Here is a 10,415-nt window from a genome sequence, read left to right on the forward strand (position 1 = left end):
TATGCAACGGAGCGTTGGTGGTATAGTGGTGAGCATAGCTGCCTTCCAAGCAGTTGACCCGGGTTCGATTCCCGACCAACGCAGTGCCAATGTTTATACATTAAGCAAGCAGTAGCTATTCTAACGCAATATGTTAAAAAACAGAGAAATATCTTGACCAGATTACACAGCTATTAGATAAATAATAAACAAAGACATAGGGAGGCATCACAAAAATCCCGGTCTGCGACTTTCTATGTCCTGAAATTTTTATATTTTACAAACAGCAGTCACCACTCACAACTGCTGGTAATAAATGGGCTGCAGGGGGGCAGGCAATGAAACGGCTAAGCCCTTCTGCCCGACCAGCCTTTAGACCTGCAGCATCTCTGCAGTAAAAAGTGTTTCAGGTCAATATCTCTCCCCTGGAAAAAATGTGCGAGACCAACCACCAATAAATGTGGCAAAAGTCCCCAACATTTTCTGCATATTTGTGCTCTTACCTGAAAGCAGCGCCACCTTGTAGTCATCACAGGCAACTGCAGAATACAACCAAATTTATGAGAGAGCAAGGTGAAAGAAACCCAAGGGAACAGCCCCTGTCTGCAGCAGGAAGGTTGGCTGCTTCGAATGGACAGAACTTCCAGTCTTAAGTCCACTCACGTCCAGAACGCTCCCAAACGCTCATACCAGGCAAGCCCTCACCGGGTGCACCTCTGGCTCCCAGGTAAGGCCAAAACCTGAGCATGGTAGCGCAGGATCACAGAGAAGGAGCGGGTGGGGGTGCTTCTGTCTTGACAAAGGCGTGACATGGCTAGTGACTGAGAGGGCCTTGACTTTCCCCTATGAGTTACTGTGTGAGGGGGAGGCGAAGATTTTCTGCACCCAGCATGCCTTGTGACATTCTTAGGCAAATGAGGTGAGAGCCCTGCCAGAATAGCTCCAGCTATCCCATGCCACTTCTCTGAAGGCTCCTGATCTGCATAACCACAGCATTTTGAACAGGAAGCAGAGTGGCGCAGCGGAAGCGTGCTGGGCCCATAACCCAGAAGTTCATGGGTCGAAACTGTCCTCTGCAAGCATGGATAGATTTTTTTCTTGTGAGGACCACTCTCTCGTTTCCACGCTGCCAGAGCGGAAAACAGCAGGCTTGTGCCAGCTTTTTATGGGAAGAGAGTGCTCAACTATCGGTCTCTGCTCAAAGTCAGGGAGACACATGGTCAGAGAATCAACCCTACACTTCAAAGGAAATGATGCACAGTTAAGACCATTAACAAATGATGGGACCCTCGCACTTCTTTCTGAGCCTGCTTGGAACGTTATTATTCCCTTTTTTTGTCCTGCTATTATCAATCTCCTGTGAATTTCGTGGAGCTGTTTTCTTTCTCTACCCTGCTGTTTTTCCCTTGCTGCCAATATATGCTTATTTCAATGATTTGAACTGCTGCTTTCCCTTTCTCCTTTTCTGCGCAGCTTTTGCATTGGTTTCAATCTCCAGTTCCTTAGCAGTTGCAAGAATTTTTTTCCTGATTTTCATGTTGGTCTGTAAACCAAAAATACCTCTGATACTTGTGCAATATAGTCATTGAACTCAGGGTTGTGATGTCTAGAGCTTAAAAAAAACCTATGCAACGGAGCGTTGGTGGTATAGTGGTGAGCATAGCTGCCTTCCAAGCAGTTGACCCGGGTTCGATTCCCGGCCAACGCAGTGCTAATATTTATACATTAAGCAAGCAGTAGCTATTCTAACGCAATATGTTGAAAAAAAAGAGAAATATCTTGACCAGATTACTCAGCTATTAGATAAATAATAAACAAAGACATAGGCAGGCATCACAAAAATCCCAGTCTGCGACTTTCTATGTCCTGAAATTTTTATATTTTACAAACAGCAGTCACCACTCACAACTGCTGGTAATAAATGGGCTGCAGGGGGGCAGGCAATGAAACGGCTAAGCCCTTCTGCCCGACCAGCCTTTAGAACTGCAGCATCTCTGCAGTAAAAAGTGTTTCAGGTCAATATCTCTCTCCTGGAAAAAATGTGCGAGACCCACCACCGATAAATGTGGCAAAAGTCCCCACCATTATCTGCATATTTGTGCTCTTACCTGAAAGCAGCGCCACCTTGTAGTCATCGCAGGCAACTGCAGAATACAACCAAATTTATCCGAGAGCAAGGTGAAAGAAACCCAAGGAAACAGCCCCTGTCTGCAGCAGGAAGGTTGGCTGCTTCGAATGGACAGAACTTCCAGTCCTAAGTCCACTCACGTCCCGAACGCTCCCAAACGCTCATACCGGGAAAACCCTCACCGGGTGCACCTCTGGCTCCCAGGTAAGGCCAAAACCTGAGCATGGTAGCGCAGGATCACAGAGAAGGAGCGGGTGGGGGTGCTTCTGTCTTGACAAAGGCGTGACATGGCTAATGACTGAAGGGCCTTGACTTTCCCCTATGACTGACTGTGAGAGGTGGAGGCGAAGATTTTCTGCACCCAGCATGCCTTGTGATATTCTTAGGCAAATGAGGTGAGAGCCCTGCCAGAATAGCTCCAGCTATCCCATGCCACTTCTCTGAAGGCTCCTGATCTGCATTACCACAGCTATTTTTATAGGAAGCAGAGTGGCGCAGCGGAAGCGTGCTGGGCCCATTACCCAGAGGTCGATGGATCGAAACCATCAATGCAAACATGGATTGATTTTTTTCTTGTGAGGTCTACTCTCTCGTTTCCACGCTGCCAGAGCGGAAAACAGCAGGCTTGTGCCAGCTTTTTGTGGGAAGAGAGTGCTCAACTATCGGTCTCTGCTCAAAGTCAGGGAGACACATGGTCAGAGAATCAACCCTACACTTCAAAGGAAATGATGCACAGTTATGACCATTAACGAAAGATGGGACCCTTGCACTTCTTTCTGAGCCTGCTTGGAACGTTATTATTCCCTTTTTTTGTCCTGCTATTATCAATCTCCTGTGAATTTCGTGGAGCTGTTTTCTTATTCTACCCTGCTGTTTTTCCCTTGCTGCCAATATATGCTTATTTCAATGATTTGAACTGCTGCTTTCCCTTTCTCCTTTTCTGCGCAGCTTTTGCATTGGTTTCAATCTCCAGTTCCTTAGCAGTTGCAAGAATTTTTTTCCTGATTTTTATGTTGGTCTGTAAACCAAAAATACCTCTGATACTTGTGCAATATAGTCATTGAACTCAGGGTTGTGATGTCTAGAGCTTAATAAAACCATATGCCACGGATCGTTGGTGGTATAGTGGTGAGCATAGCTGCCTTCCAAGGAGTTGACCCGGGTTCGATTCCCAGCCAACGCAGTGCTAATATTTATACATTAAGCAAGCAGTAGCTATTCTAACGCAATATGTTAAAAAAAAGAGAAATATCTTGACCAGATTACTCAGCTATTAGATAAATAATAAACAAAGACATAGGCAGGCATCCCAAAAGCCCCGTCTGCGACTTTCTATGTCCTGAAATGTTTATATTTTACAAACAGCAGTCACCACTCACAACTGCTGGTAATAAATGGGCTGCAGGGGGGCAGGCAATGAAACGGCTAAGCCCTTCTGCCCGACCAGCCTTTAGAACTGCAGCATCTCTGCAGTAAAAAGTGTTTCAGGTCAATATTTCTCCCCTGGAAAAAATGTGCGAGACCCACCACCGATAAATGTGGCAAAAGTCCCCAACATTTTCTGCATATTTGTGCTCTTACCTGAAAGCAGCGCCACCTTGTAGTCATCGCAGGCAACTGCAGCATACAACCACATTTATCCGAGAGCAAGGTGAAAGAAAACCAAGGGAACAGCCCCTGTCTGCAGCAGGAAGGTTGGCTGCTTCGAATGGACAGAACTTCCAGTCGTAAGTCCACTCAAGTCCCGAACGCTCATACCGGGCAAGCCCTCACCGGGTGCATCTCTGGCTCCCAGGTAAGGCCAAAACCTGAGCATGGTAGCGCAGGATCACAGAGAAGGAGCGGGTGGGGGTGCTTCTGTCTTCACAAAGGCGTGACATGGCTAGTGACTGAGAGGGCCTTGACTTTCCCCTATGACTGACTTGAGAGGGGAAGGCAAAGATTTTCTGCACCCAGCATGCCTTTTGACATTCTTAGGCAAATGAGGTGAGAGCCCTGCCAGAATAGCTCCAGCGATCCCATGCCACTCCTCTGAAGGCTCCTGATGTGCATAACCACAGCTTTTTGAACAGGAAGCAGAGTGGCGCAGCGGAAGTGTGCTGGACCCATAACCCAGAGGTCGATGGATCGAAACCATCCTCTGCTAGCATGGATTGATTTTTTTTCTTGTGAGGACCACTCTCTCGTTTCCACGCTGCCAGAGCGGAAAACAGCAGGCTTGTGCCAGCTTTTTGTGGGAAGAGAGTGCTCAACTATCGGTCTCTGCTCAAAGTCAGGGAGACAGATGGTCAGAGAATCAACCCTACACTTCAAAGGAAATGATGCACAGTTATGACTATTAACGAAAGATGGGACCCTCGCACTTCTTTCTGAGCCTGCTTGGAACATTATTATTCCCTTTTTTTGTCCTGCTATTATCAATCTCCTGTGAATTTCGTGGAGCTGTTTTCTTTCTCTACCCTGCTGTTTTTCCCTTGCTGCCAATATATGCTTATTTCAATGATTTGAACTGCTGCTTTCCCTTTCTCCTTTTCTGCGCAGCTTTTGCATTGGTTTCAATCTCCAGTTCCTTAGCAGTTGCAAGAACTTTGTTCCTGATTTTCATGTTGGTCTGTAAACCAAAAATACCTCTGATACTGGTGCAATATAGTCATTGAACTCAGGTTTGTGATGTCTAGAGCTTAAAAAAAACAAATGCCACGGAGCGTTGGTGGTATAGTGGTGAGCATAGCTGCCTTCCAAGCAGGTGACCCGGGTTGGATTCCCGTCCAACGCAGTGCTACTATTTATACATTAAGCAAGCAGTAGCTATTCTAAGGCAATATGTTAAAAAAAAGATAAATATCTTGACCAGATTACTCAGCTATTAGATAAATAATAAACAAAGACTTAGGCAGGCATCCCAAAAGCCCCGTCTGCGACTTTCTATGTTCTGAAATGTTTATATTTTAAAAACAGCAGTCACCACTCACAACTGCTGGTAATAAATGGGCTGCAGGGGGGCAGGCAATGAAACGGCTAAGCCCTTCTGCCCGACCAGCCTTTAGAACTGCAGCATCTCTGCAGTAAAAAGTGTTTCAGGTCAATATTTCTCCCCTGGAAAAAATGTGCGAGACCCACCACCGATAAATGTGGCAAAAGTCCCCAACATTTTCTGCATATTTGTGCTCTTACCTGAAAGCAGCGCCACCTTGTAGTCATCGCAGGCAACTGCAGCATACAACCACATTTATCCGAGAGCAAGGTGAAAGAAAACCAAGGGAACAGCCCCTGTCTGCAGCAGGAAGGTTGGCTGCTTCGAATGGACAGAACTTCCAGTCGTAAGTCCACTCAAGTCCCAAACGCTCCCAAACGCTCATACCGGGCAAGCCCTCACCGGGTGCACCTCTGGCTCCCAGGTAAGGCCAAAACCTGAGCATGGTAGCGCAGGATCACAGAGAAGGAGCGGGTGGGGGTGCTTCTGTCTTGACAAAGGCGTGACATGGCTAGTGACTGAGAGGGCCTTGACTTTCCCCTATGACTGACTGTGAGAGGGGAAGGCGAAGATTTTCTGCGCCTAGCATGCCTTGTGACATTCTTAGGCAAATGAGGTGAGAGCACTGCCAGAATAGCTCCAGTGATCCCATGCCACTCCTCTGAATGCTCCTGATCTGCATAACCACAGCATTTTGAACAGGAAGCAGAGTGGCACAGCGGAAGCGTGCTTGGCCCATAACCCAGAGGTCGATGGATCGAAACCATCCTCTGCTAGCATGGATTGATTTTTTTTCTTGTGAGGACCACTCTCTCGTTTCCACGCTGCCAGAGCGGAAAACAGCAGGCTTGGGCCAGCTTTTTGTGGGAAGAGAGTGCTCAACTATCGGTCTCTGCTCAAAGTCAGGGAGACACATGGTCAGAGAATCAACCCTACACTTCAAAGGAAATGATGCACAGTTATGACCATTAACGAAAGATGGGACCCTTGCACTTCTTTCTGAGCCTGCTTGGAACGTTATTATTCCCTTTTTTTGTCCTGCTATTATCAATCTCCTGTGAATTTCGTGGAGCTGTTTTCTTTCTCTACCCTGCTGTTTTTCCCTTGCTGCCAATATATGCTTATTTCAATGATTTGAACTGCTGCTTTCCCTTTCTCCTTTTCTGCGCAGCTTTTGCATTGGTTTCAATCTCCAGTTCCTTAGCAGTTGCAAGAATTTTTTTCCTGATTTTTATGTTGGTCTGTAAACCAAAAATACCTCTGATACTTGTGCAATATAGTCATTGAACTCAGGGTTGTGATGTCTAGAGCTTAAAAAAACCATATGCCACGGATCGTTGGTGGTATAGTGGTGAGCATAGCTGCCTTCCAAGCAGTTGATCCGGGTTCGATTCCCAGCCAACGCAGTGCTAATATTTATACATTAAGCAAGCAGTAGCTATTCTAACGCAATATGTTAAAAAAAAGAGAAATATCTTGACCAGATTACTCAGCTATTAGATAAATAATAAACAAAGACATAGGCAGGCATCCCAAAAGCCCCGTCTGCGACTTTCTATGTCCTGAAATTTTTATATTTTACAAACAGCAGTCACCACTCACAACTGCTGGTAATAAATGGGCTGCAGGGGGGCAGGCAATGAAACGGCTAAGCCCTTCTGCCCGACCAGCCTTTAGAACTGCAGCATCTCTGCAGTAAAAAGTGTTTCAGGTCAATATGTCTCCCCTGGAAAAAATGTGCGAGACCCACCACCGATAAATGTGGCAAAAGTCCCCAACATTTTCTGCATATTTGTGCTCTTACCTGAAAGCAGCGCCACCTTGTAGTCATCGCAGGCAACTGCAGCATACAACCACATTTATCCGAGAGCAAGGTGAAAGAAAACCAAGGGAACAGCCCCTGTCTGCAGCAGGAAGGTTGGCTGCTTCGAATGGACAGAACTTCCAGTCGTAAGTCCACTCACGTCCCGAACGCTCATACCGGGCAAGCCCTCACCGGGTGCATCTCTGGCTCCCAGGTAAGGCCAAAACCTGAGCATGGTAGTGCAGGATCACAGAGAAGGAGCGGTGGGGGTGCTTCTGTCTTCACAAAGGCGTGACATGGCTAGTGACTGAGAGGGCCTTGACTTTCCCCTATGACTGACTGTGAGAGGGGAAGGCAAAGATTTTCTGCACCCAGCATGCCTTTTGACATTCTTAGGCAAATGAGGTGAGAGCCCTTCCAGAATAGCTCCAGCGATCCCATGCCACTCCTCTGAAGGCTCCTGATGTGCATAACCACAGCTTTTTGAACAGGAAGCAGAGTGGCGCAGCGGAAGCGTGCTGGACCCATAACCCAGAGGTCGATGGATCGAAACCATACTCTGCTAGCATGGATTGATTTTTTTTCTTGTGAGGACCACTCTCTCGTTTCCACGCTGCCAGAGCGGAAAACAGCAGGCTTGTGCCAGCTTTTTGGGGGAAGAGACTGCTCAACTATCGGTCTCTGCTCAAAGTCAGGGAGACAGATGGTCAGAGAATCAACCCTACACTTCAAAGGAAATGATGCACAGTTGTGACCATTAACGAAAGATGGGACCCTCGCACTTCTTTCTGAGCCTGCTTGGAACGTTATTATTCCCTTTTTTTGTCCTGCTATTATCCATCTCCTGTGCATTTCGTGGAGCTGTTTTCTTTCTCTACCCTGCTGTTTTTCACTTACTGCCAATATATGCTTATTTCAATGATTTGAACTGCTGCTTTCACTTTCTCCTTTTCTGCGCAGCTTTTGCATTGGTTTCAATCTCCAGTTCCGTAGCAGTTGCAAGAACTTTTTTCCTGATTTTCATGTTGGTCTGTAAACCAAAAATACCTCTGATACTGGTGCAATATAGTCATTGAACTCAGGGTTGTGATGTCTAGAGCTTAAAAAAAACATATTCCACGGAGCGTTGGTGGTATAGTGGTGAGCATAGCTGCCTACCAAGCAGTTGACCCGGGTTCGATTCTCGGCAATGCAGTGCTAATATTTATACATTAAGCAACCAGTAGCTATTCTAACGCAATATGTTAAAAAAAAGAGAAATATCTTGACCAGATTACTCAGCTATTAGATAAATAATAAACAAAGACATAGGCAGGCATCCCAGAAGCCCCGTCTGCGACTTTCTATGTCCTGAAATTTTTATATTTTACAAACAGCAGTCACCACTCACAACTGCTGGTAATAAATGGGCTGCAGGAGTGCAGGCAATGAAACGGCTAAGCCCTTCTGCCCAACCAGCCTTTAGAACTGCAGCATCTCTGCAGTAAAAAGTGTTTCAGGTCAATATCTCTCCACTGGAAAAAATGTGCGAGACCCACCACCGATAAATGTGGCAAAAGTCCCCAACATTTTCTGCATATTAGTGCTCTTACCTGAAAGCAGCGCCACCTTGTAGTCATCGCAGGCAACTGCAGCATACAACCAAATTTATCTGAGAGCAAGGTGAAAGAAACCCAAGGGAACAGCCCCTGTCTGCAGCAGGAAGGTTGGCTGCTTCGAATGGACAGAACTTCCAGTCCTAAGTCCCTAACGCTCATACCGGGCAAGCCCTCGCCGGGTGCACCTCTGGCTCCCAGGTAAGGCCAAAACCTGAGCATGGTAGCGCAGGATCACAGAGAAGGAGCAGGTGGGGGTGCTTCTGTCTTGACAAAGGCGTGACATTGCTAGTGACTGAGAGGGCCTTGACTTTCCCCTATGACTGACTGTGAGAGGGGAAGGCGAAGATTTTCTGCACCCAGCATGCCTTGTGACATTCTTAGGCAAATGAGGTGAGAGCCCTGCCAGAATAGCTTCAGCGATCCCATGCCACTCCTCTGAAGGCTCCTGATCTGCATAACCACAGCATTTTGAACAGGAAGCAGAGTGGCGCAGTGGAAGCGTGCTGGGCCCATAACCCAGAGGTCAATGGATCAAAACCATTCTCTGCTAGCATGGATTGATTTTTTTTTCTTGTGAGGACCACTCTCTCGTTTCCACGCTGCCAGAGCGGAAAACAGCAAGCTTGTGCCAGCTTTTTGTGGGAAGAGACTGCTCAACTATCGGTCTCTGCTCAAAGTCAGGGAGACAGATGGTCAGAGAATCAACGCTACACTTCAAAGGAAATAATGCACAGTTATGACCATTAACGAAAGATGGGACCCTCGCACTTCTTTCTGAGCCTGCTTGGAACGTTATTATTCCCTTTTTTGTCCTGCTATTATCAATCTCCTGTGAATTTCGTGGAGCTGTTTTCTTTCTCTACCCTGCTGTTTTTCCCTTGCTGCCAATATATGCTTATTTCAATGATTTGAACTGCTGCTTTCCCTTTCTCCTTTTCTGCGCAGCTTTTGCATTGGTTTCAATCTCCAGTTCCTTAGCAGTTGCAAGAACTTTTTTCCTGATTTTCATGTTGGTCTGTAAACCAAAAATACCTCTGATACTGGTGCAATATAGTCATTTAACTCAGGGTTGTATTGTCTAGAGCTTTAAAAAAACATATACCACAGAGTGTTGGTGGTATAGTGGTGAGCATAGCTGCCTACCAAGCAGTTGACCTGGGTTCGATTCCCGGCCAATGCAGTGCTAATATTTATACATTAAGCAAGCAGTAGCTATTCTAATGCAATATGTTCAAAAAAAGAGAAATATCTTGACCAGATTACTCAGCAATTAGATAAATAATAAACAAAGACATAGGCAGGCATCGCAAAAGCCCCGTCTGCGACTTTCTATGTGCTGAAATTTTTATATTTTACAAACAGCAGTCACCACTCACAACTGCTGGTAATAAATGGGCTGCAGGGGGGCAGGCAATGAAACGGCTAAGCCCTTCTGCCCGACCAGCCTTTAGAACTGCAGCATCTCTGCAGTAAAAAGTGTTTCAGGTCAATATCTCTCCCCTGGAAAAAATGTGCGAGACCCACCACCGATAAATGTGGCAAAAGTCCCCAACATCTTCTGCATATTTGTGCTCTTACCTGAAAGCAGCGCCACCTTGTAGTCATCGCAGGCAACTGCAGCATACAACCAAATTTATCCGAGAGCAAGGTGAAAGAAACCCAAGGGAACAGCGCCTGTCTGCAGCAGGAAGGTTGGCTGCTTCGAATGGACAGAACTTCCAGGCCTAAGTCCACTCACGTCCCGAACACTCCCAAACGCTCATACCGGGCAAACCCTCACCGGGTGCACCTCTGGCTCCCAGGTAAGGCCAAAACCTGAGCATGGTAGCGCAGGATCACAGAGAAGGAGCAGGTGGGGGTGCTTCTGTCTTGACAAAGGCGTGACATGGCTAGTGACTGAGAGGGCCTTGACTTTCCCCTATGACTGACTGT

The 10,415-nt window shown here is 46.7% G+C and overlaps 2 non-coding genes across 2 annotated transcripts; both read left to right on the plus strand.

Moving 5' to 3' along the window:
• Positions 1–1,615: 1,615 nt before the first annotated feature.
• Positions 1,616–1,687, plus strand: TRNAG-UCC (transfer RNA glycine (anticodon UCC)). Its single transcript has one exon. It is a non-coding gene; the product is annotated as a tRNA-Gly (tRNA).
• Positions 1,688–9,591: 7,904 nt separating this feature from the next.
• Positions 9,592–9,663, plus strand: TRNAG-ACC (transfer RNA glycine (anticodon ACC)). Its single transcript has one exon. It is a non-coding gene; the product is annotated as a tRNA-Gly (tRNA).
• Positions 9,664–10,415: the final 752 nt, after the last annotated feature.

This window comes from Pleurodeles waltl, unplaced genomic scaffold, assembly GCF_031143425.1.
Source record: "Pleurodeles waltl isolate 20211129_DDA unplaced genomic scaffold, aPleWal1.hap1.20221129 scaffold_135, whole genome shotgun sequence".
Lineage (NCBI taxonomy): Eukaryota > Metazoa > Chordata > Amphibia > Caudata > Salamandridae > Pleurodeles > Pleurodeles waltl.